The following is a 27,782-nucleotide window of genomic DNA, read 5'->3' as shown; positions in this document are numbered from 1 at the left end:
ACAAAGGGAGCGCTGGGAAGCAAAGGATCCAAAACAAAGAGGTGCTCTGTTTTCCGGATCCTATAACCAAAAACGTAATAAGTACCGTTAATTATGAAGTGGGCGGTAGATTGAAATATTTCTTTGCTAAATGGAAGTTGATAACATCTAGTCCTTGGATTCTGGACATTATTGGAGACGGATTGAGATTAGAATTTGATAGGATCCCTTGGGATTCTTTTATTGTAACATCTCCAAGAGGTCAACAACAACAAGAAGCTCTGGAATCAGAGATCCTGTCGCTTCTATCTAAAAAAGTATTGATAGAGGTTCCCCGAGATCAAGAAGGGAGGGGGTTCTATTCCCCTTTATTCTTGATCAATAAACCAGATGGTTCATTCAGAACCATCATAAACCTCAAAAAACTAAATTCCTTTTTACGTAACCACACTTTCAAAATGGAATCCATTAGTTCTACCATCAAGCTTTTGTTTCCTAGGTGTGTCATGGCCGGGATAGACCTAAAAGATGCTTACTATCACCTTCCTATACATGCCGAACACCAGCAGTATCTAAGAGTAGCGGTCATCCTGGAGGGACAGGTTCGTCACTTCCAATACGTAGCAATGCCATTTGGGCTTTCTATGGCCCCCCGCATTTTTACAAAAGTGATGTTAGAGGTAATGGCTCATCTACGCCAACGGGACACTTTAATAATACCCTACCTGGATGACTTTTTAGTGATAGGGAATTCTGTGGCTCAATGTAAATTGCGGTTATCTAACACAATCTCATCCCTGCAGGAGTTGGGTTGGATTATCAACTTCGAAAAGTCCAGACTGAATCCAGACACTACTTAAATGTTTCTAGGGATCCAGCTAGACTCCGTAAGTCAAAAAAGCTTCCTCCCGCATTCAAAGAGAACGACTATACAGTCAAAGGTGTCAGAAGCAATAAAAAACCCCTACATGACACTGAGAAAGGCTATGTCCTTACTAGGATCATTGTCCTCATGTATCCCGGCTGTACCATGGGCTCAATTCCATACCTGCCAATTACAGTACGAAGTACTGTCAGCCCAGGGACGGAAAGGACACCTAGAGAGTAAACTAACTCTCTCTAGAGATGTCATAGAATCTCTAGCCTGGTGGCTAGATATGGGACACCTTTCAGGGGGTGTACCGTGGATAGTAGATCCATCCAAAATAATTACTACAGACGCCAGCCCTACGGGATGGGGTGCACATATGGAAGATGACATAGTCCAGGATACCTGGAATCAGTCAGAATCATCATGTTCGTCAAATTGGAAAGAATTAACAGCAGTAGGAAAAGCCTTAAATTATTTTCTTCCACAGATTCAAGGAGCAGATGTAAGAGTTTTCTCAGACAACTCCACCACAGTGGCCTATGTAAACCGTCAGGGCGGTACACGGTCAGGAAGTCTGATGACCATCGCAGGGGAGATCTTCCAGTTTGCAGAGACTCATCTTACATCCCTAACAGCCCTACATATCAGAGGAGTAGAAAATACCAAAGCGGACTACCTCAGTCGAAACAGGCTGCGCCAGGGAGAATGGTCCTTAAACAGAACCGTGTTCAGACTAATAACAAGAGCATGGGGAGTGCCTCAGATAGATCTATTTGCCACAAGAGGCAACAGGCAGGTAGAAAGATTCGCTTCCCTGAACTCCATGGATCATCCAGACATGCTGGACTCCCTACATCATCCTTGGGACTTCAGACTGGCTTACGCCTTTCCTCCAATGTCTCTAATTCCGCTAGTGATCAGGAAGATCAGGAGGGAACATGCAAGGGTGATCCTCATTGCACCCTTCTGGCCAAATAGGCCGTGGTTCTCCTGCCTCCAAAGCATGTGTCTATCCGATCCAAGGATTCTTCCATTGGACAGGGAACTACTGTTCCAGGGGCCGTTTTTCCACCCGCAAGTGAAAGGGCTTCACTTGACGGCGTGGAACTTGAGCGGCAGTTACTAAGCTCAAGGGGTTTTTCAGAACAGCTAGTAAAAACCCTGCTACTAAGTAGAAAAAGATCTACCACCCTGATATATAGCAGGGTTTGGAAAAAATTCTTAGAATTTCATACAGTACCATTCACTAATCAGGTTCCGATAACACCTATTCTAGAGTTCCTACAAAAAGGTAGAGAATTAGGATTATCAGTGAACACCTTAAGAGTCCAGATATCAGCATTAGGAGCCCTATATGGATATAATATAGCCGCTGATAGATGGGTCTCCAGATTCATTAAGTCTTGTGAACGAAGTAACCCGGTACATATTCCCCGTCTACCTCCGTGGGATTTAAATCTAGTGCTAGAAGCCTTAACCAGCTCCCCATTTGAGCCTCTAGATTCTATACCTCTAAATGTCCTCACATATAAAGTAGCCCTTTTGGTAGCCCTGACCTCAGCCAGACGTGTTAGCGACATCCAGGCCCTATCAGTAGACCCACCATTCTTACTGATATTCCATGATCGAATAGTCCTAAAACCAGACCCCTCATACCTCCCTAAGGTAGCATCCACCTACCACAGGTCACAGGAAATATTTCTCCCTTCCTTTTTTGATTCTCCTGTAACCCCTGAACAACATAAGTTCCACACCTTAGATGTCAGAAGAGCCATCCTGACTTATATAGAAAGGTGTCAAACATGGAGGGAGAGTAGGGCTCTGTTTATCTCCTTTCAGGGCCACAAGAAAGGACATGGGGTCACGAGAGCTACCATATCTCGGTGGATCAGAGATGCTATCTGCTTGGCCTATACATCAAAAGGCGAGATTCCTCCAGTGGGTATTAAAGCGCACTCAACACGAGCCATGGCTTCCTCCTGGGCGGAACAAGCGGATGTCCCGATCCATCTAATATGTAAGGCCGCAACTTGGTCTACACCTTCTACCTTTTACAACCATTATATACTTGATCTATCTTCATCTTCTGATTTGACCTTTGGTAGAGCTGTGCTTAGTACAGTAATCCCACCCGAGTAATGACTCTCTGAAAGTCTCTCATGTGGGGTGCTGTCGTGGCGAAGGGTAAAAAGCCGGATTACTCACCGGTAATGCTCTTTTAATGAGTCCACGACAGCACCCATTTACAACCCTCCCTGATTATGCACAGCCCTTTCTTTAATTCACAAATAATGGTTGTATAGAGTTTTTAAGATATTTTGCTGAATAAGAATTAATACTAAAGCTTTTGCGGTTCCTTTTTATACTCTGTAAACTAAACTGAGGAGGAGAGGGGACCGCCTCCTTTTATTCTGTAGGTTTCCTGTTCCTATGGGCGGATCCCTCTCTCTCATGAAAAATCTGGCAAGAGGGTTCATCAGGAAGTCAGTGTCGCCTGCTGGGGCTGGGTTCTTCTTTGTTCAGAAGAAGAATGGGGAACTGCGTCCATGTATTGACTACAGGGGTCTTAACGCCATCACCGTTAAGAACAAATACCCATTACCCCTGATATCTGAGCTTTTTGATAGGCTACGGGGGGCAAGGGTATTTACAAAATTAGGTCTGCGGGGTTCCTACAATCTGATTCGCATCCGTGAGGGGGACGAATGGAAGACGGCTTTTAACACCAGGGATGGGCACTATGAGTATCTGGTGATGCCCTTCAGGCTCTGTAATGCCCCAGCCGTTTTCCAAGACTATGTGAACGACATCTTTCGGGATATGCTCACCACCTCGGTCGTAGTCTATCTGGATGATATTCTCATCTACTCTCCAGATATCGACTCCCATCGGAGAGATGTTCGCAAAGTCTTTGATCTCTTACGGGCAAACTCCCTCTACGCCAAGTTGGAGAAGTGTGTGTTTGAGCAGGAGTCCTTGCCATTTCTTGGTTATATCATCTCTGCCCAGGGTTTGGCTATGGATCCTGCCAAGCTACAGGCTGTGATGGACTGGTAGGAACCCATTCTCTTAAAGCGGTGCAGCGCTTTATGGGGTTACTGCGTTCTGCGAGCCCTATCATAACATAATACTAGCGCCAGGGTCTGGCTAGTAAATGGCGGACATACAGCAATCTTTGCGGTATAGCTAGCAGCTGGAGTGTAGGTTGGCGGCTCTCGAGAGCTCAACCTCAGCTGTGGATATTTCCGCAGTTGCTGTACAGGCTGCTAGCGTGGCTGCAGCAACTTTGTCCACTGCCACCCCTGTTCCGACATTTTCGCGCCTCCCGCTCCCAGAAAAATTTTCTGGAGAAAGAAGATCTTGTAGGGGATTCGTGAGTCAGTGCTCTATTCACCTTGAGCTTCTGGCTGCACGTTTTCCCACAGAGCGGGCTAAGGTGGGATTTATTGTGTCCCTCTTGTCGGACAGGGCGTTGGAATGGGCTACGCCGCTGTGGGATCATGGCGATCATGTGGTGCAGTGTGCTCCGTTGTTTCTGAGCACTCTGAAACAGGTCTTCCTAGGACCTCAAGTCACCCATGATACGGCGCTCCAACTGCTGGCATTAACTCAGGGTGAGTCCTTGGTCAGCCAATTCGCCATCCATTTCCAAACTTTAGCTTCAGAGCTGGAGTGGTCGGATAAAGCCCTTATCCCCATATTTTGGAGGGGGTTGGCTGATCACGTTAAGGACGCTCTGGCCACTAGGGAGATTCCAGCCACACTGGAGGAGTTAATAACTGTCTCTACCCGCATTGACCTCCGTTTTAACGAGTGGAGGTTTGAGCGAGCCCAGTGTAGGCAGAGGTTTCGGCTGGCTCCCACCTTCGCCAGACCTCTGAAATCTCCGGTCCTGGTTCTTGAGTCACATGAGGCCAGGGAGGTGTCACGAGCGGATTCTAAGTCCCGGACCGCTTGGTCATGCAAGGCTCATCATGTTTGCCAGCAGTCTGGACATCTTGCCACCAGATGTTCTCAACGGTCGAGGAGACGTCAGCCTCTAGTGGTAGTCGGGGGAGGTACACTAGATACGGCGACGTTTGCCTCAAAATTGTCCTTTAAGGGGACAATTAACATTGGCTCATCTTCCCACTCAGTAGAGCTCTGCGTGGATTCTGGGGCAGAGGGCAATTTCATGTCTTCCGCCTTTGCCCAATGTCACGCAATACCCCTGGTTATGCTAGCGCAACCAGTTACAGTACGAGTGGTGAATTGGTCGACACTACCTTCACAGATAACTCAGCAGACCATTCCTTTTACTCTGTCCATGTCGCCATCCCATCAGGAGACAATATCTCTGCTCGTCATACCTGAGGGTATTGATGAGGTCCTGTTGGGGATACCTTGGTTACGGTACCACTCTCCACATATCGAGTGGTCTTCTGGCAGAATTTTGGGATGGGGTGAGTCTTGTGAGGGTAGGTGTCAAAGGGAGTGCGTTCAGGTTGCTACTACTGAGGTAGTTGTATAGAGTTTTTAAGATATTTTGCTGAATAAGAATTAATACTAAAGCTTTTGCGGTTCCCTTTTTATACTCTGTAAACTAAACTGAGGAGGAGAGGGGACCGCCTCCTTTTATTCTGTAGGTTTCCTGTTCCTATGGGCGGATCCCTCTCTCTCATGTGGGGTGCTGTCGTGGACTCATTAAAAGAGCATTACCGGTGAGTAATCCGGCTTTTTTTAACCCTTTCATACAATTGGATTAATAATGGATAGGTGACATAATTGACGCCTCTCCATTATTAATCTGGCTTAATGTCACCTTACAATAGCAAGGTGACATTAACCCTTCATTACCCCATATCCCACTGCTACACGGGAGTGGGAAGAGAGTGGCCAAGTGCCAGAATAGGCGCATCTTACAGATGTGCCTTTTCTGGGGTGGCTGGGGGCAGATGTTTTTTAGCCAGGGGGGGACAATAACCATGGACCCTCTCCTGGCTATTAATATCTGCCCTCAGTCACTGGCTTTACCACTCTGGCGGAGAAAATTGCGCGGGAGCCCACGCCAATTTTTTCCGCAATTTAACCCTTTATTTTAGCAGCTACAGCACCCAAATTTTGCACATACACACTACTAACATTAGTAGTGTGGAATATGCAAAAAAAAGGGATATGAGATGGTTTACTGTATGTAAACCATGTCTCATATCCTGTCGGGTTTGGGAAGGAGAAATGAAAAGCCGGCAATTGAGTTACCGGCTTTTCACTAATACCGCTGCGTATTTCTTGCAAGTCACACTGCTGGTCCGTGTGTAATCCGTATTTTTCTCCCCCCCATAGACTTTCATTGGCGATTTTTTTGCGCAATACGGTGACAAACGCAGCATGCTGCGATTTTCTATGGCCGTACAAGACCGTATAATACGGATCAGTAAAATACGGCTGATAGGAGCTGGGACATAGGGAATCATTGGGCCGTGTGTAATGCGAATTTTACGGACGTTGTTTATGCGCTCATACGTCCGTAAAACTCGCTAGTGTGAGGCCGGCCTTGCTCTGTCCATGTCGCCATCTCATCAGCAGACAATATCTCTGCTCTTCATACCTGAGGGTATTGATGAGGTCCTGTTGGGGATACCTTGGTTACGGTACCACTCTCCACATATCGAGTGGTCATCTGGCAGAATTTTGGGATGGGGTGAGTCTTGTGAGAGTAGGTGTCAAAGGGAGTGCGTTCAGGTTGCTACTACTGAGGTACCCGCAGATCTATCCTCTCTCCCGAAGCAATAATGGTCTCAAGCGGACGTGTTCTCCAAAAAGGCGGCGGAGACCCTACCACATCACTGCCCCTATGACTGTCCTATTGACCTCTTGCCTGGTGCTGAGCCTCCCCGGGGTCGAGTTTATCCGTTATCTCTCCCGGAGATGGAGGCTATGTCTCAGTACATCCAAGAAAATCTGGCAAGAGGGTTCATCAGGAAGTCAGTGTCGCCTGCTGGGGCTGGGTTCTTCTTTGTTCAGAAGAAGAATGGGGAACTGCGTCCATGTATTGACTACAGGGGTCTTAACGCCATCACCGTTAAGAACAAATACCCACTACCCCTGATATCTGAGCTTTTTGATAGGCTACGGGGGGCAAGGGTATTTACAAAATTAGGTCTGCAGGGTGCCTACAATCTGATTCGCATCCGTGAGGGGGACGAATGGAAGACGGCTTTTAACACCAGGGATGGGCACTATAAGTATCTGGTGATGCCCTTCAGGCTCTGTAATGCCCTAGCCGTTTTCCAAGACTTTGTGAACGACATCTTTCGGGATATGCTCACCACCTCGGTCGTAGTCTATCTGGATGATATTCTCATCTACTCTCCAGATATCGACTCCCATCGGAGAGATGTTCGCAAAGTCTTTGACCTCTTACGGGCAAACTCCCTCTACGCCAAGTTGGAGAAGTGTGTGTTTGAGCAGGAGTCCTTGCCATTTCTTGGTTATATCATCTCTGCCCAGGGTTTGGCTATGGATCCTGCCAAGCTACAGGCTGTGATGGACTGGTAGGAACCCCATTCTCTTAAAGCGGTGCAGCGCTTTATGGGGTTCATTAACTACTATCGACAGTTCATTCCACACTTCTCAACGTTGGTAGCTCCCTTGGTTGCCCTTACCAAGAAGGGAGCAAATCCCAAATTGTGGTCTGTGGAGGTCTCCAAGGCCTTTAATTCCATAAAGTCACATTTCGCTAGCGCTCCCATCCTACATCGCCCCGATGTAGACAAACCCTTTATCATGGAGGTGGATGCCTCATCTGTTGGTGCAGGAGCAGTCCTCTTCCAAAAGGATGCACAAGGTCGGAAGCATCCTTGCTTCTTCTTTTCAAAGACCTTTTCACCAGCAGAGAGGAATTATTCCATCAGGGACAGGGAGTTGCTGGCCATGAAATTGGCCTTCTCGGAGTGGAGACATCTCTTGGAGGGAGCTCATTTTCCTTTCCAAGTCTTCACAGACCATAAAAACCTGGTGTACCTACAGACAGCCCAGCGGTTAAATTCTCGCCAGGCTAGATGGTCCTTGTTCTTCTCCCAGTTCCATTTCACCCTCCATTTTCTTTCTGGGGAGAAGAACATTCCTGCCGACACACTCTTTCGCTCCGTGGTGTCATCTGTGGAGGAGGAAGAGGAGTCTCGGCTTATTGTCCCCACTAAGAGCCTGAGAAACGTAGCCCCGGTTTCGCTAGAGTCTGTGCCTCCAGGCAAGACTTTTGTACCACCCAATTTGCGACCGGAGGTTCTCTCGTGGGCTCATTCATCCAGGGTGGGTGGTCATTTTGGGACAAAAAGGACATCTGAGCTGTTGGCGAGGACATATTGGTGGCCACATATGGTCTGTGATGTCAGGGATTATATTCTGGAGTGTGTCTCCTGCGCCAAAAATAAGTCTCCTCGACAGCGGTCAGCTGGGTTACTCTATCCATTGCCGGTGGCAGACAGGCCCTGGGAGATGGTCGGGATGGACTTTGTGGTGGGTTTGCCCAAGTCTCGGGGTTGTACCATCATTTGGGTTATCACCGATCACTTCTCTAAAATGGTGCATTTGGTGCCGCTTCTGCGGTTACCTTCTCCACGGGCCTTGGCAGAGTTGTTCATAAAGCACATCTTTCGCCTACACGGTATACCAGACAAGATTGTCAGTGACCAGGGTCCCCAGTTTGCGTCTCGGTTCTGGAGGGAGCTTTGTCGTCTTCTCAGCATTGAGTTAAATCTCTCCTCCGCATATCATCCCGAGACGAATGGATTGGTAGAGAGGGCCAATCAGACCTTGGTCACATATCTGTGACATTTTGTTTCAGCCAGACAGGATGACTGGGCATCCTTGCTACCGTGGGCAGAGTTTGCGCTGAACAATGCGGTTGCCGACTCCACTGGACAAACCCCATTCCTCCTCAACTATGGTCAGCATCCGCGGGTACCTGTGCCTATGCCCGTGTCTTCTGCCGACTCCAGGGTGGCAGACTGGGCTGTGGAAGCACGGGATATTTGGGACCGCACTCAGGATGCCATTTAGGCCTCCAAGGAGAGAATGAGGTCCTCCGCCGATGCACATCGGCGCCCCGCTCCGACCTTTGCTCCTGGCGACTTAGTTTGGCTCTCCGCCCGTAACATCAGGCTGCGAGGGAGTCCGGTAAGTTTGCGCCTCGCTACTTGGGTCCTTTCAAGGTCCTCGAACAGGTTAATCCTGTGGTCTATCGTTTGGCCCTTCCGCCACGCCTGGGTATCACCGACACCTTTCATGTGTCCCTCTTGAAACCCGTATACATGTCCCGGTTTTCCGAGTCATCTGCTGGGACATCGGGTTCGTCTACGGACAATTACGAGGTGAACGCTATTTTGGGGTGCAAGGTGGTACGTGGCAAAAAATTTTATTTGGTGGATTGGAAGGGTTATGGTCCTGAGGACAGGTCCTGGGAGTCTGTTGAGCACATTCGGGCTCCGCAGCTCATTGCTGCCTTCGAGCGTGGCGAGGCCCAAGGAGGGGGGGGGCCTAGGAGGGGGCGTAATGTTATGGGTCGAGTTCCCACCTCTGCACAGGGGGAATCTTGGGCCATCTCCGCTGTGGTTTCCCATTCTTCTCCTGCCACAGTGGAGCCTGCTCAGCAGAGATGTCGGTCCCAGCATCTTGCTCAGTCCCACTCTGTACAAAGAGTTACTGCTGCTTTTCTGCCTTTGAAGTCAGTGCTGGGCAGCGGCGAGCAGATGCTTCTGGGACTAAGTCTTGCCCTTCTCGTTCTGAGCATGCCCTGAGTAAGATCTCTCAGTGGAGATCGAGGGTCACATGGTCAGAGACTGCAGCTAAGTCCATTGGTCCTTTCAGGAAGGTCCTGTAGGTGCTAGGACTAAGTCCTGCTTGGCACACACTGAGCATGCCCAGGGCAAGATCTCTCAGTGGAGATTTAGGGTCACATGCTCAGGTATGGCAGCCTCTCATTGGTCCTTCTAGGAAGGTCTTTTACTTGCTGCAGCTATAGAAGGCTCGCATGGCCGCACGGCCAGGCGCTAGTATTGCTTTCATTTATGTACTTTGCGCCAGTGTGGTCTTGTATGTGTGTGTTCAGGGACCCGGCTGAAATAAGCCCCTAGAATGCTGGCACCTCCGGCGAGGAGTTCGTATGCTTGTGTGTTAAGGGACCTGGCCGAAATAAGCCCCTAGAATGCTGGAACCTCCAGCGAGGAGTTTCGTGTGCGTGCAAGACCACTGACTGCTCTTGTTTAGACAGTTAGCCTGTGCCTCTGTGGAGTCTAACAGGGCGCAGCGCTTTGTGTTCACGGCTGCTCTGTGAAGTAACAAAGTTAGCTAACACTGCCATTAGTTCCGCTATTTACTAGCAGCAGGTTCTCCTGCACGGTAGACCCCGGGCTGCGAACGCATCTATCCTAATAAAATATACACTTTCATTAGGTGCGTTCCGCGAGCCCTATCATAACACCTTGTAACTTCCTAACAATAAAATTATGTTTCAAAAATCGTGCTGATGTAAAGTAGAAATGTGGGAAATGTTCCGATATTTTCACAAATAACTGCAAGCTAGGACATAAATGCAGGACCATAAAAACCATCAGTACATCTATACTGATGTACATCTATACAGCATCAAGCTTAGTACAGTGATCAACTGCAATACCAGGTCAGCCCCAGGGGTGGGATTCAAATTTTTAACAACAGGTCCTCTAAGCCGCGGCGGCCGGAATTTTGGCCACGCCCATTTTCAATAACCTTGCCCATACTAATAAGCCACGCCCAGTGGCACGATTCATATTTTTGGAAGCAGTTTGTCTCCCTTAATGACAAGAATACGTTGTGACATACGGTATTAAAGTCATGGACCATACTGTATAACGGCCACACGATGCTCCATACTGTATAATGGCCACACATGATGCTCCATACTGTATAACGGCCACACATGATGCTCAATACTGTATAACGGCCACACATGATGCTCAATACTGTATAATGACCACACATGATGCTCCATACTGTATAATGGCCACACATGATGCTCCATACTGTATAACGGCCACACGATGCTCCATACTGTATAACGGCCACACGATGCTCCATACTGTATAATGGCCACACATGATGCTCCATACTGTATAACGGCCACACATGATGCTCAATACTGTATAATGGCCACACATGATGCTCCATACTGTATAATGGCCACACATGATGCTCCATACTGTATAATGGCCACATACAGTTCTCCATACTGTACAATGACCCCCCCCCTGTATGCATGGCTCATACTCCCCCCCCGTATGCATGGCTCATACTCCCCCCCCCCCCGTATGCATGGCTCATATTCACTCCCCCCTGTATGCATGGCTCATATTCCACCTACCCCCTGTATGCATGGCTCATCTCTCCACCCCCCCACCCCCCGTATGCATGGCTCATCTCTCCACCCCCCCCCTGTATGCAAGGCTCATAATTCCCCCCCCCCCGTATGTATTGCTGATGGCTCATATTCCCGTATGCATGGCTCATAATTCCCCCCCCCCTGTATGCATGGCTAATGGCTCATAGTTCCCCCCCCCCTGTATGCATGGCTGATGGCTCATAATTCCCCCCCTGTATGCATGGCTGATGGCTCATATTCCCCCCCCCCCAATGCATGGCTGATGGCTCATACTCCCCGGTATGCATGGCTCATCTCTCCACCCCCTCCCCCGCTCCTTCTCCCATCTTGCATGGCTCGGGCGGCTTACCTTCCTCCTTCATCCCTCCGCCCCCCATACTCACCTGTCAGCTGTCCCACACACCGCGCGGCTGCGATCGCCAGCGATCCGTGACGTTGCAGCGTCCTGCATAGCGATATAGCTATGTTTGGCACGCAGCAGCGATCTGGATCCTGCTGGGATATCGCTGGTTGCAGGGAGAGTGGACGAACTTTCTTTCGTCGCAACTCTCCCGCTGACATCGCTGGATCGCCGTGTGTGACGCCGATCCAGCGATGTCTTCACTGGTATCCATGGTAAACATCGGGTTACTAAGTGCAGGGCCGCGCTTAGTAACCCGATATTTACCATGGATACCATGGTAAAAGTAAAAAAAAAACACTACATACTCACCGTCTGTTGTCCGTCACGTCCCCTGGAGCTTGCCGTACTGACTGTCTCAGCGCCGTCCGGCCGTAAAGCAGAGCCCAGCGGTGAACCTGCAGTAACAGCGGTTCACCGCTGGGCACCGCTGTTACGGCCGGCCGGCGCTGAGACACAGTCAGTGCGGCAAGCGCCGAGGGACATGAAGGACGACAGAAGGTGCGTATGTAGTGTTTTTTTTTTTTTACATGGGGACTTCGGCATCGCTGAAGACAGTTTCAGCGATGCCGAAGTCGCTTGGTCGCTGGAGAGAGCTGTCTGTGTGACAGCTCCCCAGCGACCACACAGCAACTTACCAGCGATCACGTCGCTGGTCGCGATCGCTGGTAAGTTGCTCAGTGTAACGGCACCTTAAGTGACAAGTACACAGCGGCGCACTCACCCTTAAATCCAGCCTTATTCCTGGCAGCCTGAAATACAGAAGTCAGCAGTGAATCCCAGGCGCCGGTCACATGACCCTGGAGGACCCCAGATGATGGGCTCACTCACCATAGCGCAGCGCCGGGCCGCCTCATACACGGCTCCTGCTGGGAGTGGGACTCATAACAAAGCCGCGCTCAGGCCGGAACCGCAGCTGCTGCACAGCGCGGGGCGTCTCACTGTTACCATGGCAGCCGATAGCTCCCAGTCTCCTCCCACCATGCCACTGCGTTTACTAGTTATCTCGGCCACTCACATTAACCGCCACTCTACCCGTGCCCTGCAGTAGAGGCGCTTCCGGTGTGAGCGAACTGCATTATGGGGATTGTAGTTTACACCCTCCCGGGGTGAACAATCCCCACCAGCAGCACAGCAACCCGTCCGAGGGCGGTCCGGAGGCGGTCCGGGGGCGTGGTAACCATTTTCAATTACCGGAACGCTGGCAGATAGAAATTTTAGTAAACGGCTGCCCCGTACCGGGTCGTACCGGCTGAATCCCACCACTGGTCAGCCCATATACAATTGTATTGCATGAACCTACAACTCCCAGTATGTCCTTATTAATGGTAAAGAGATGCTGGGAGTTGCTATTGCCAGTCATCATTAGACTGCAGACCACACAGGCAGTATTACAACATTTTTTATCCATGTATCTTATAAGTGAAATCTGTTCTTATTGATGTCTTTCTCCTTCTTTTCTTCTCCATTTTGTCCAGAAGTCATGATGAGATTTCATGGTCAAAGCTATTCTTTGCAGACTTCCCTCTTCTCTGTCTTCAGCAGCACTTTCCGACATGGTGCCCTTAAAAATGAAAGCATCATTATACTGCTACTGCATCATACATATCAATGGCTCATATACTACGCACCTCAATAATTTCCCCTCATTGTGCTTCTTGCATAAAATATACCCCACACACTGCTCCTCTCCATAATATCACGCCAAACTGCCTCTTTCCATAACTCCACCACACTGCCTCTCTGCATATTGTCCCTACTGCTCCACGCTGTACTATGCCCCCTTTCACAATCTGCCAATTGCTCCATAATGTGCCCCATTGCCTTGTAATGTGCCCGTAATGTCCTTAATTGCCTTTTTGTTACCTCGCAGTAAACCCAACCCTTCCCTCCAACGACCCCCTCAACCTAACATGAAAGCACATTTCATCTTCAGCTCCTCCATGTAGCGCTTACCAGTACCCGATGTCTCATCTGCCTATGTGGCCCCGGCAACAGTGTGATGACATCAGCAGCATGATCACCTCATCCACTGTTGCACATGGGGGCCGGGGCTGAGGAGCGCTGAGTGTATTCTCATTTAAAAGACATAAATACATATGAATATAAGAAGGGAGCGGCGTTTCCCAGACAAGTGTGCAGGCCGCACAACATAGCCTGGTGTGCTGCATGCAGGCCATATCCTGTGCTAGAAGAAAAGCAATATTACCAATATACACCTCTATTTAGTATATATAACAGACTGACTGACTGAATTGGACAACCAACAAAAGAACAAAAAAACAAACAACGCTATAAAAAGACTAATATTATCACCACTATAGATGAGCGAACATGTTCGAAAAATGTTCGCTAATTTCAAATTTGGCATGAACATGCTAGCACGTCCTGATTCGTGTTCACTTTCACGAGCATTTTTACTCAAAGTTGGCAGAATTCAGTAACATTTCAGTAAATCATCGCATTTCCACTAGTACTTTTGTTATTACTTTTGCTAGGATAGTGGTGTTGTATGATTAGTGGTGGGGGGATGTGTTTGATGAGGGGAAGGGGTGTGGAGAGGGTAGAGGAGCATGTGTTAGAGGAGCGGCACGCTCTTTTTTTCTCCTTAATTTTATTTGTGTTGTTTCTGGCAGCCAATCAGGGCGCATAAACCATCCACAAGGGCTTATGTTACTTGCTGCAGAAATCACATATTCAGAACGGACATGTTGTTTTAGCGTCATTTTGTCAGTGTAGCAGCGCAGACAGGCCGCTCCTGGTGCTGCTACTGGATAGTCAGAAAGTTATCTTGGCGGTTGATAGTAAGTCAACTACTTCAGACACATAAGATCCTCTATGGCTATGAAACCGACCTTCCAGCAAATCAATGCTCATTGTGTGTGACACCAGGTCAAATTTCAGCATATAACTCTTTTGTGCTGCTAATATTGTGCTTCAGCCAGGAATCCACATTTCAGAATCTAGTTTGTTTGTTGTAATACCATCTTCCAGAAAGCAGGCCACATTTCAGTATCTAATAATTTTTATTTCATATTTTTGCTCCATCCAAGAGTCCACATTTAAAAATCAAAATTGTTTGTTCTAATACAGTGCTCCAGAAAGCAGGGGAAATTTCAGTATCTAATCATCTTATGCTGATATTTTTGCTCCATCCTGGAGTCTAGATTTGACAATCAAAATAGTTTGTTCTAATAGCGTGCTCCAGAAGGCATGCTACATTTCTGCGGAAAAATATTTTGTGCTGGTAATATTTTTGTCCATGCGTGAGTCCACATATGAAAATACTAATATTTTGTGTTAATAGCATATTCTTGAAACAAGGCCACATTTAGTTATATAAATATTTAGTGCTACTAGTTTTTCTCCAGCCAGGAGTCCACATTTCTGAATCTAAATTGTTTATACTAATAGCATGCTCCAGAAACCAGGCTACATTTCAGTATATAAATCCTTTGTGCTATTTGTGTGGTCCAGCCATCAGGCCACATTTCAGCATGGGACAGGGCTTTGACCAGCATTTCTAGCTTAAACATTGATCAGTAACAGGTGGATGAGTGATAGGTGAAGGCCTGATGGTCTAAGAGCCCTGCCAAATTCAGGCAATACACATGAAGGAGACCCAACTTGGATTCCAAACATTTTCAAAAATTAGAGGCAGACACCATTAAAGTAGCATCAATTTATTTTATTTATTTATTTTACTCACTTATATAATGCATTTAATTCCACAGCACTTTACAGACGTTATCAATTTCCCCAGAGTAGAAATAGTATAATTGGGCTCTGACACCCCTTCCACTACATACAGCCCACCAGATGGAGACCCAACTTGGAATCTTCACAGTTCATAAAATTGTTGGTAACATTAGCAGCAGTTAGCAGCTGCATGCACACAAGCCAAGTCAAAGGTGTCACAGACTGCAATAACATGAGATCAATGCAGCACACTATAAACAATACCATCGCCTAGTCTGCCCACTCTGCGACTGGGGTGCAAAAGTCATTGGAGATTCATGACTTGTTCATCTTGATGAAAGTTAGACAGTCTACACTTTCAGGGGACCTGTCGATGCTCTTATCATTCAGAACACCACCAGCAGCTCTGAAGACACATCTGAGAGAACGCGGTCTGCTGGGCATGACAAAATCTCCAAGGTGTGACAAGCAAGCTCAGGTCACTATTCCATTTTTGAAGACCAAAATGCAAAAGTCCAAACTCCCCTGATGGCATTGATATTGAGCTCAAGATACTCCTGCATCATCTTCGCCAGTCATTCATTACATGTCAGACTTGTACTTTGTTCTACTGGTGCATGGGCTAGTCTAAAAGATGTTTGAAACGACTCACAGAAATTGCTTATTTTAATTTTTAGTTATTTTACTCACTTATATAGCGTCATTAATTCCACAGCGCTTCAGACATTTTCGGCACTGTCCCCATTGGGGCTCACAATCTAAATTCCCTATCAGTATATCTTTGGAATGTGGGAGGAATCTGGAGTACCCAGATGAAACCCATGCAAATATGGAGAGAACATACAAACTCCTTGCAGATGTTTTCCTTGGTGGATTTTTAACCCAGGACCCCAGTGCTGCGAGGCTGCAGTGCTAACCACTAAGCCACAGTGCTGCCTCTGCCATTTATACTGCTGCTGCTAATGTTTTTGCATTGACGACTCTACATTATATTATAACTGCAATGCACACTGTGTGCCTCACTGCTGTCTTGGGAAAAATCACTCTTAAGATTGTCTACAAGCATGTTTTGATACTCTAGCATGTGCGCGTCCCTTTCAAGGTGGTGAAGCATCTGGCAAAATTTTCTCTTGTATCCTGTCCCGCCAAGCACGGACATCAGATAGTGGATCATTATCCTCTTCATCTCCTCACTGTTGCACGCCCATCACCTCTTCCACCTCGTCCTGCATTTGTTCCTCGCCTCCTTCACCTTTACTAAGTTTGTCTGGTACATTGAGCCCCCCTCAATTACTATAATCCACCCTCCTATGACACTCAACTGTGTGACGACAGTCCAAAACATATAGATATATAGATATGGAGTCCATGATTCCTTTTCAGCTGACTCTTCACACATGGGTTTGAACTTATTTTCATTGTTCAACCCTTTGGAGTATTCCCTGCCTTTTTCCCATGTTGTTCTTATCATGCTTCTTCATTCCTCTTTTCATTACATACAGAGTGATCTATTTAAAGTGTTTATTTCTGTTAATGTTGATGATTATGGCTTACAGCCAGTGAAAAATCCAAAAGTCTGCCACTACCAATCCCTTTAAAATAAATAAATATTGGCCAATTGGATGCAATTCTTCTTTTGAGGTCAACACCATCAGGGTCTTCTATCCCCTCTCCCTTAGAGTAGCGGTCACATTCCATCCCCCAGGCTTACCCACCCACTTACTTGACCACTTTTCTGCATTGCTGCAACACTTCATGTCCTCTGTCCTCATAATTGCCAACCCTTATCCTTAGAGACTTCAACAGCCCCACTTCCCCAACTACATCCCAGCTTCTATCTCTACCCACTTCCCAAGGCCTCTCACAACTTTCAATCTCTGAGAGACACACAAAGATGGTAAGACCCATGATCTGGTCTTTGTTTGGCTCTATTCAATCTCTTACCTAGAGAACTCACCTCTTCCCATTTCTACCTAAGAAATTAGGACTAAACACAACTTACACATTTTTAGGCGCTTCCTAAAAACACATCTGTTTAGAGCGGCCTATCACATTCCCTAATCAAAGTCCTTTTTCAATGCAGTCCATTATCTACTTCTCTGAACATAATTCACCATCAAACTCAACCGCACTCAAAAGCACTGCAACTATTCGCTGGTGACTACCTCATGCAGCCTTTATCCTTTATCTTCCCCCCCATTTCCCCAAGATGGCTGTATTTTGTGTCACCCCCACCTCATTGTAGATTGTAAGCTCTTACAAGCAGAGTCGTCATTATTTTTTATTTAATTGTTGCATTATTGTTAACTTTGTAAGTTATGACTGTTTTATATAAACTGCTGATGTGTAAAGCTCTGCGGAATGTTTGTACTATATAAAGAGTATTATTATTTGTAAATTCAAGATGGTTAAGTTCAAGCTCCTTTGCCATGTGTAGAAGGAAACAATATTTTACGTGACCACAACTGTATGAACGAGGGCTGGCTGCTGTGCTCACAAAGGGTGGAATAAGGGGAACACGAGAAACTGTTGTACTGTGAGCGAGGTGCAGGTGGGATATTATGATGGATTAAGAAAGATGCAATGTGATCGGTGTCTGAGATGGGTCAAAAACAGCAGGCATATCCCTGACCTTAACAGCTGACTTTCTCTCACTCACCATGACTTTAGCAGGTAAACAAGTGGAGGTTCTGTGGATGGAGAATTGTGAGAGACACTTGCCACTTTGACGGAGCAGAAAGTTGCAGCAGATGTAGTTTATAGGGCTGCAAGTGGTTGGTGAGGCCCGCTAGTCTGCATTTTAAGGCAGTGAGATTCCCAGACTAAGGCATGTTGATCCCGCATATTCCAGTTCATGCATGTAATAGGCAAATTATTGGATTTTTTGCATCTACTTAGACAATTTTTACAAAGTTGGCAGATAATATGAGTTGGGTCATCCTCCTTTGTGGGCTCAAAAAAAGGACTAGGCTAGCCATCCATTGCCGCCCCTGTGAACTTCAGACCCCTGACCACTGCTTGCCACAGTCAGAGTTGTGACTGAGGATGAAGTGCTTGTCATGTTTGCATCACTCAGTGTCTGTGTGGGAAGCTGCAACATAACCAACTCATCTTGCTCCTCCTCCACTTCCTCTGATGAGCTTCTCAGCTGCATGCCTCTGTGTTTGCACCAAGTGTAATCTACAACATCTACATCATCCTTTTTGTTCTCCCAATCTCGCCCTGAGAATCACCCTCCTCCACTTCCTGCCCTGGCAGCACAGTACAATCTGCGTGTGCCTCAGGTATCTGAGTCTCATCAGGATCACCTCTACCCCTGGGGGTTAATGTCTGGTGATGAGAGTCTTGATTCTGCCCGGCCCAATTTTGGCCAGCCCTGGTTCCAACTGCAAAAAAATTTGCAGATGCTTTCCTCCTCTTTACTCTGTGAAACTTTGGAGCAGACCTCTTATGTCCATGGAATAGAATGTGCAAACAGCTCTGTAGATTCACCCATTTGTGGTTCCTCACAGTCAGCTGGGCATTTGGAGAGTTGTGATGCATCGGGAAACAAGGGTAATTGGAATGCCACTTATGATGAGTATACTGTGTGTTAAGGTGGTGGAGGAGGAGATGTCTCTTGATGAAGAGCTGGCCATCCACTGGAATACATTCTGGCCCTTATGTACAAGGCATACCCCTGTGCGGCTGCCAAAGAAAGGGAGTTGAGTAGTTTGTCCAGTAACAGAAGTTGTCAAAATGCTAAGCAATTACTCACTGCGGCAAAACAAACCCACTTCTCACTTCTCTTATCATCCCTGTATCACAACACTAAACAGCTATTCAGTACTTTCAATTCTCTCCTCATCCCCATCTCCTCCTCCCTATCCACTCATGTCAGCTGAAGATCTTGTCTCATTCTTTAAGCAGAAGATTGATCAACAAAAGGCAAAGCTTTTGCCTAAACTTCCCACTGCACCTCCTCATAATTATTCAACTCTCTCTTCTTCCAAAACCAACTTCTCCACCATCAGAGAAAATCAATTTTCCTCTTTACTCTCCAAATCACATCTCAACACCTGTGAACTTGACCCAGTCTTGTCCCACCTCATTTCAAACCATACAACAGTCTTCATCCCAAATCTAACCCACCACTTCAAGCTGTTACTAACAACTGTTCTTTTCCCCTCAGGTTTCAAACATACCTCGATCACACCCATCCTCAAAAAGTCCTCCCTTGACCCATTTGTTTATAGCTATTGCCCCATATCACTTTTCTCCATGCCTCAAAACTAGTAAAGCAACACGTCCATTTTGAACTGTCCTCAAACTCCTCCTCCTGCTTCCTTTTAGACCGCTTAAAATCTGGCTTCCAACTGCACCATTCCACTGAAACTACTCTGACTGAAGTCAACAATGACCTACTAACCGCCAAATCCAAGCGACACTACTTTGTCCTCCTCCTCCTGGACCTGTCATCTGCCTTCGACACAGTGGACCATTCCCTCTTACTATAGACTCTCTCATCCCTTGGCATCACAGATTTGGCCCTATCTTGGATCTCCTCATACCTAACAGACAGGAAATTCAGTGTCTCTCACTCACACACCACCTCCTCATCTTGCCCCCTATTTGTCGGTGCCCCCCAAGGTTCATCTCTAGGACCCCTGCTCTTCTCCATCTACAATTTCGGCCTAGGACAGTTTATGGAGTCTCATGGCTTTTAGTATCACCTCTATGCTGATGACACACAAATCTATCTCTCTGGACTGATATCACTTCCCTACTAACCAGAATCCCACAATGTCAGTCCTCAATTTCATCTTTCTTTTCTGCTACATTTCTAAAACTTAACATGGATAAAACCAAATCCATCATCTTTCCACGATCTCATTCAACCCCCCCAACTGACCTATCCATCAAAATCAATGGCCTTTCCCCTTTCTTCCAACTCAAAAATATCTCACGAATCTTCTCAACCATGAATCTGCCAAAACACTAGTGCATGCCCTCATCATCTCCCGGTTCAACTACTGCAACCTCCTGCTCTGTGTCCTCCCTTCTAGCACAAGGAGAAAGATTTCATCATTATATCAAAAGGAGATGGAATAATGATACCAAGGTAGATAAAACGTGACCATGATGAAGGACTACTCTGGATTCTTCACAGAGAAGATCTGCAGGCCTTCTAAAAGAGAAAAGATGTCAAGAGAGGCTTCGTAGAGAAAATGAAAAGACACAAGAATTAATTTCCAATAAAGTTGCAGAATGAATGTTCAATACATTTTTATTACTGATGTGTGAGCATGCTTGCCAATACTCGGTGCTCGCCTGAGCATCTCACTGCTCGAGATGCTCATAGCAGGCCGAGTATTTCCGGGTTTGGTCGGAGGGAGCTCGGGTCCCCACTCTGCATGTTTGGCACTCTTTAGACAGCCAATGAACATTCAGGTTGTCTGCCACACACTAATGCCACAGCCATTTGGTTGTAGCATTACAGTAATTGGCTGGCCACACAGCGTCATTAGGTCTATATTAGACCTGGCGCCGCCAAACTGCTATGGAATCAGGCAGTGTAGGGAGAGTTGCTGCTGAGCTAGGGAGATTTGTTTGCTTCGTACTTAGTGTGAGCATACCATATATAATACACATATCCTTCTCAAATAAAAGTCCTTCTGAGTACTAATAAAGCTGCTGTTACGATTTTGGGACCAGGAGAACAAGATAAGTGAACCCACTGAACCGAAACAGCGAACCTGCCCAGGACGAGTGGACCAGGTAGACCACCCCCTATACAGGGAGCGTTAGGAGCAGGCCCAGGGGAGACTACTGCACGGCAGCCAGTACCAAAGGCAGGGGAAAATGAAAGGACTAGGCAGGGACGACGGGGGAAAAAAACCCCAAGAAAGATGAAGAGAAGCGGGTAACGGGAAACAGACTAAACAGGAGGAGAATGGGAGACAAACCAGTAGACAAGATCAGGACACTGGACCATGGATGAGCAGAAGACAAAGGCGGAAGGACTAAACTGAGGAACAGGAGCACCGAGGAAACGGAGACACAGGAGGACTGGAGCTGAAAGGAAGCACGTAAAAAGGCAAGGGTTAGGCACAGAAACGGAAAAACCAGAAACGTAAGACAATCCGAAAAGAGAACGCAGAGTACGCAGAGAAGCGAGAGAGCCAGAGACACTTGCAAGAAAACAAATGACAAACAGGCACAGTCTGAAAGGAAGAGGCGACCTTAAATGCAGAGCGGCAGCGTACCTTCCGGGTCATGGTCCTCCAGGACCACAGAGAGCAGCAGGAGGAGCATCAGGACAAAAGAACAGTGTGCACGTGCGCAGAGAAACCTAATGCGCGCGCGCCCGACAGGAAGCAGGAGCCGGGAGAGCAAGCAGAGGAGACGGCGCTGGAGGAAGAACAGGAGCGCGCCGGGACGCCGTGGAACGGTAAGTATGAGCAGACAGCAGGAGCCGCGGCGGTGATAACGGCGACCTGACAGCTGCATAGATATCAGTGCCAGATCCTTTCCATATTACAACACTAAAAATCCAGCTATTTTAAACTGGTGTTTGTCCATCACATGGATCACATTTCAGTGCACTCAAAATTGTGCCATTTCAGGCCTCCATTTAAATTTCATTGCAGTGTCTTACCCAAGTTATTGATACCAGTTTGCTGAAAAAATAGTTAATTACAGGCCAGATATTTCAAACTGTTGTTTGTCCATCACATGTATCACATATCAGTGCACTCAAAATTGTGCCATTTCAGGCATCCATTTAAGTTTTTTGCAGTGTCTTAACCAAGTTATTAACACGAGTTTGCTGAAAAAAATAGTTACCTATAGGCCAGATATTTTAAGCTGGGATTTGTCCGTCACACAGATCACATATCAGTGCGCTCAAAATTGTGCCATTTCAGGCCTCCATGTAAATTTTTTTTGCAATGTCTTACCCAAGTTATTAACACTAGTTTGCTGAAAAAAAATAGTTACCTACCTACAGGCCAGATATTTCAAACTGGTTTGTCCGTCACACGGATCACAAATCAGTACGCTCAACATTCAGCCATTTGTAGTGAACGTGGAAAATATTGTCCTCCATTTAAAATTGGCAAGGTGCGTGGCAAGGGACAGGGAACTAGACATGATGGTGATTTGATGCTGCATGCAGAGGCCGAGGCCGTGGGCAAGCTGAAATTGTGCCACAACAAATACTCACATCTTCTCACCCGACCTTCCTGTTCTAATTACTAGGGGACCACAGCAGCACACCACTATTAAAGGCAGAGCAGTCAAAAGGTTGTTGGTTGGATGGCGGCAATGCTTCCAGTCACTCTTCCACCACCACCACTATACTGATTTTCTTTTTTTTTAATCACATAGATTTTTATTAAAATATAACATAGCAGAATACAATCTTTTCAAAATACATTCAATTTCAAATAAGACAACCCCAATAACCAATAACAAAACTTACCCCCTCCTCCCAACCCCCCATAGACAGCTCGTATTGTCATTTCAATATTCCCCATCCCTACATAATAGAGGTTATTGCAATGTTTTATCCCCCATAAAGCAGTGCAAGAGGGTATATCCTCAGACAATTTCTCGATACCTTTCCCAATGATTCCAACATTCGTGTCATGATTCTCAATGGCGAGAGAACATAGCCCAGCATATATGAGAACTAGCTCTTGGAAGATGGAAACTATACTGACCATGAACTAAACCTGCCGCACAACTAGAAGTGGCCGGGTAGCATGCCTACGTTTTTTATCCCTAGATGCCCAGCGCCAGCCGGAGGATTACCTAATCCTAGCAGAGGAAAATACAGTCCTGGCTCACCTCTAGAGAAATTTTCCCAAAAGGCAGACAGAGGCCCCCACATATATTGGCGGTGATTTTAGAGGAAATGACAAACGTAGTATGAAAATAGGTTTAGCAAAATCGAGGTCCGCTTACTAGATAGCAGGAAGACAGAAAGGGCACTTTCATGGTCAGCAGAAAACCCTATCAAAACACCATCCAGAAATTACTTTAAAACTCTAGCATTAACTCATAACACCAGAGTGGCAATTTCCGATCACAAGAGCTTTCCAGACACAGTAACGAAACAGCAGCTGTGAACAGGAACAAAATGCAAAAACACACAAGGACAAAAGTCCAACTTAGCTGGGAGTTGTCTGGTAGCAGGAACATGCACAGAAAGGCTTCTGATTACATTGTTGACCGGCATGAAACTGACAGAGGAGCAAGGTTATATAGCGACTCCCACATCCTGATAGGAGCAGGTGAACAGAGGGGATGATGCACACAAGTACAATTCCACAAGTGGCCACCGGGGGAGCCCAGAATCCAATTTCACAACAGTACCCCCCCCTCAAGGAGGGGGCACCGAACCCTCACCAGAACCACCAGGGCGATCAGGATGAGCCCTATGAAAGGCACGGACAAGATCGGAGGCATGAACATCAGAGGCAGTGACCCAAGAATTATCCTCCTGACCGTATCCCTTCCATTTGACCAGATACTGGAGTTTCCGTCTGGAAACACGAGAGTCCAAGATCTTTTCCACAACGTACTCCAACTCACCCTCAACCAACACCGGAGCAGGAGGCTCAACGGAAGGCACAACCGGTACCTCATACCTGCGCAACAATGACCGATGAAAAACATTATGAATCGAAAAGGATGCAGGGAGGTCCAAACGGAAGGACACAGGGTTAAGAATCTCCAATATCTTGTACGGGCCGATGAACCGAGGCTTAAACTTAGGAGAAGAAACCCTCATAGGGACAAAACGAGAAGACAACCACACCAAGTCCCCAACACAAAGCCGAGGACCAACACGACGACGGCGGTTGGCAAAAAGCTGAGTCCTCTCCTGGGACAACTTCAAATTGTCCACCACCTGCCCCCAAATCCGATGCAACCTCTCCACCACAGCATCCACTCCAGGACAATCCGAAGACCCCACTTGACCGGAGGAAAATCGAGGATGAAACCCCGAATTACAGAAAAACGGGGACACCAAGGTGGCAGAGCTGGCCCGATTATTGAGGGCGAACTCCGCCAAAGGCAAAAAAGCAACCCAATCATCCTGATCCGCAGACACAAAACACCTCAAATATGTCTCCAAGGTCTGATTAGTCCGCTCGGTCTGGCCATTAGTCTGAGGATGGAAAGCAGACGAAAAAGACAAATCTATGCCCATCCTAGCACAGAATGCCCGCCAAAATCTAGACACGAATTGGGTCCCTCTGTCAGAAACGATATTCTCCGGAATACCATGCAAACGAACAACATTTTGAAAAAACAGAGGAACCAACTCGGAAGAAGAAGGCAACTTAGGCAAGGGAACCAGATGGACCATCTTAGAGAAACGGTCACACACCACCCAGATGACAGACATCTTCTGAGAAACAGGCAGATCCGAAATAAAATCCATCGAGATGTGCGTCCAAGGCCTCTTCGGGATAGGCAAGGGTAACAACAATCCACTAGCCCGAGAACAACAAGGCTTGGCCCGAGCACAAACGTCACAAGACTGCACAAAGCCTCGCACATCTCGTGACAGGGAAGGCCACCAGAAGGACCTTGCCACCAAATCCCTGGTACCAAAGATTCCAGGATGACCTGCCAACGCAGAAGAATGAACCTCAGAGATGACTCTACTGGTCCAATCATCAGGAACAAACAGTCTACCAGGTGGGCAACGATCAGGTCTATCCGCCTGAAACTCCTGCAAGGCCCGCCGCAGGTCTGGAGAAACGGCAGACAATATCACTCCATCTTTAAGGATACCTGTGGGCTCAGAATTACCAGGGGAGTCAGGCTCAAAACTCCTAGAAAGGGCATCCGCCTTAACATTCTTAGAACCCGGTAGGTACGACACCACAAAATTAAACCGAGAGAAAAACAACGACCAGCGCGCCTGTCTAGGATTCAGGCGCCTGGCAGACTCAAGGTAAATTAAATTTTTGTGGTCAGTCAATACCACCACCTGATGTCTGGCCCCCTCAAGCCAGTGACGCCACTCCTCAAAAGCCCACTTCATGGCCAAAAGCTCCCGATTCCCAATATCATAATTCCGCTCGGCGGGCGAAAATTTACGGGAAAAAAAAGCACAAGGTCTCATCACGGAGCAGTCGGAACTTCTCTGCGACAACACCGCCCCAGCTCCGATTTCAGAAGCGTCGACCTCAACCTGAAAAGGAAGAGCAACATCAGGCTGACGCAACACTGGGGCGGAAGAAAAGCGGCGCTTGAGCTCCCGAAAGGCCTCCACAGCATCAGGGGACCAATCAGCAACATCAGCACCCTTCTTAGTCAAATCAGTCAATGGTTTAACAACATCAGAAAAACCAGCAATAAATCGACGATAAAAGTTAGCAAAGCCCAAAAATTTCTGAAGACTCTTAAGAGAAGAGGGTTGCGTCCAATCACGAATAGCCTGAACCTTGACAGGATCCATCTCGATGGAAGAGGGGGAAAAAATGTATCCCAAGAAGGAAATCTTTTGAACCCCAAAAACACACTTAGAACCCTTCACAAACAAGGAATTAGACCGCAAAACCTGAAAAACCCTCCTGACCTGCTGGACATGAGAGTCCCAGTCATCCGAAAAAATCAGAATATCATCCAGATACACAATCATAAATTTATCCAAATAATCGCGGAAAATGTCATGCATAAAGGACTGGAAGACTGAAGGGGCATTTGAAAGACCAAAAGGCATCACCAAATACTCAAAATGGCCCTCGGGCGTATTAAATGCGGTTTTCCACTCATCCCCCTGCCTGATTCGCACCAAATTATACGCCCCACGGAGATCAATCTTAGAGAACCACTTGGCCCCCTTTATACGAGCAAACAAATCAGTAAGCAGTGGTAACGGATATTGATATTTAACCGTGATTTTATTCAAAAGTCGATAATCAATACACGGCCTCAAAGAGCCATCTTTCTTAGACACAAAGAAAAACCCGGCTCCTAAGGGAGATGACGAAGGACGAATATGTCACTTTTCCAAGGACTCCTTTATATATTCTCGCATAGCAGCGTGTTCAGGCACAGACAGATTAAATAAACGACCCTTAGGGTATTTACTACCCGGGATCAAGTCTATGGCACAATCGCACTCCCGGTGCGGAGGTAGTGAACCAAGCTTGGGTTCTTCAAAAACGTCACGAAAGTCAGACAAGAAATCAGGAATCTCAGAGGGAATAGATGATGAAATGGAAACCAAAGGTACGTCCCCATGAGTTCCTTTACATCCCCAGCTTAACACAGGCATAGCTTTCCAGTCGAGGACTGGGTTATGAGATTGCAGCCATGGCAATCCCAGCACCAAAACATCATGTAGATTATACAGCACCAGAAAGCGAATAACCTCCTGGTGATCCGGATTAACACGCATAGTCACTTGTGTCCAGTATTGTGGTTTATTACTAGCCAATGGGGTGGAGTCAATCCCTTTCAGAGGTATCGGAGCCTCCAATGGCTCCAAATCATACCCGCAGCGTTTGGCAAAGGACCAATCCATAAGACTCAAAGCAGCGCCAGAGTCGACATAGGCGTCCGCGGTAATAGATGACAAAGAACAAATCAGGGTCACAGATAGAATAAACTTAGACTGTAAAGTGCTAATAGAAACAGACTTGTCAGGCTTCTTAGCACGCTTAAAGCATGCTAATATAACATGAGTAGAATCACCACAATAGAAGCACAACCCATTTTTTCGTCTAAAATTCTGCCGCTCGCTTCTGGACAGAATTCTATCACATTGCATATTTTCTGGCGTTTTCTCAGTAGACACCGCCAAATGGTGCACAGGTTTGCGCTCCCGCAGACGCCTATCGATCTGAATAGCCATCGTCATGGACTCATTCAGACCCGCAGGCACAGGGAACCCCACCATAACATCCTTAATGGCATCAGAGAGACCTTCTCTGAAAATCGCCGCCAGGGCGCACTCATTCCACTGAGTAAGCACAGACCATTTGCGGAATTTTTGGCAGTATATTTCAGCTTCATCTTGCCCCTGAGACAAGGACATCAAGGCCTTTTCCGCCTGAAGCTCTAAATGAGGTTCCTCATAAAGCAACCCCAAGGCCAGAAAAAACGCATCCACATTGAGCAACGCAGGATCCCCTGGTGCCAATGCAAAAGCCCAGTCTTGAGGGTCGCCCCGGAGCAAGGAAATAACAATCCTGACCTGCTGTGCAGGGTCTCCGGCAGAGCGAGACTTCAGGGACAAAAACAATTTGCAATTATTTTTAAAATTTTGAAAGTGAGATCTATTCCCCGAGAAGAATTCAGGCAAAGGAATTCTAGGCTCAGACATAGGTGCATGAACAACAAAATCTTGCAAATTTTGTACCTTTGTGGCGAGATTATTCAAACCTGTAGCTACACTCTGAAGATCCATTTCAAACAGGTGAACACAGAGC

At 47.0% G+C, this 27,782-nt stretch overlaps 1 protein-coding gene and 1 long non-coding RNA gene across 2 annotated transcripts in view; one reads left to right on the top strand and one right to left on the bottom strand.

Moving 5' to 3' along the window:
* Nucleotides 1-27,782, top strand: part of JAK3 (Janus kinase 3) — a 712,213-nt gene that overhangs the window by 486,403 nt on the left and 198,028 nt on the right. The window lies entirely within an intron of this gene.
* Nucleotides 13,172-27,782, bottom strand: part of LOC143797166 (uncharacterized) — a 69,041-nt gene continuing 54,430 nt past the window's right edge. Inside the window, exon 3 of the long non-coding RNA XR_013220449.1 lies at nucleotides 13,172-13,210. This is a non-coding gene — a long non-coding RNA (uncharacterized LOC143797166). The remainder of the gene's footprint in view (nucleotides 13,211-27,782) is intronic.

This window comes from Ranitomeya variabilis, chromosome 1 (genome assembly GCF_051348905.1).
Source record: "Ranitomeya variabilis isolate aRanVar5 chromosome 1, aRanVar5.hap1, whole genome shotgun sequence".
In the NCBI taxonomy this organism is placed as follows: Eukaryota; Metazoa; Chordata; class Amphibia; order Anura; family Dendrobatidae; genus Ranitomeya; species Ranitomeya variabilis.
This window is presented reverse-complemented; position numbering and strand designations above follow the sequence as displayed.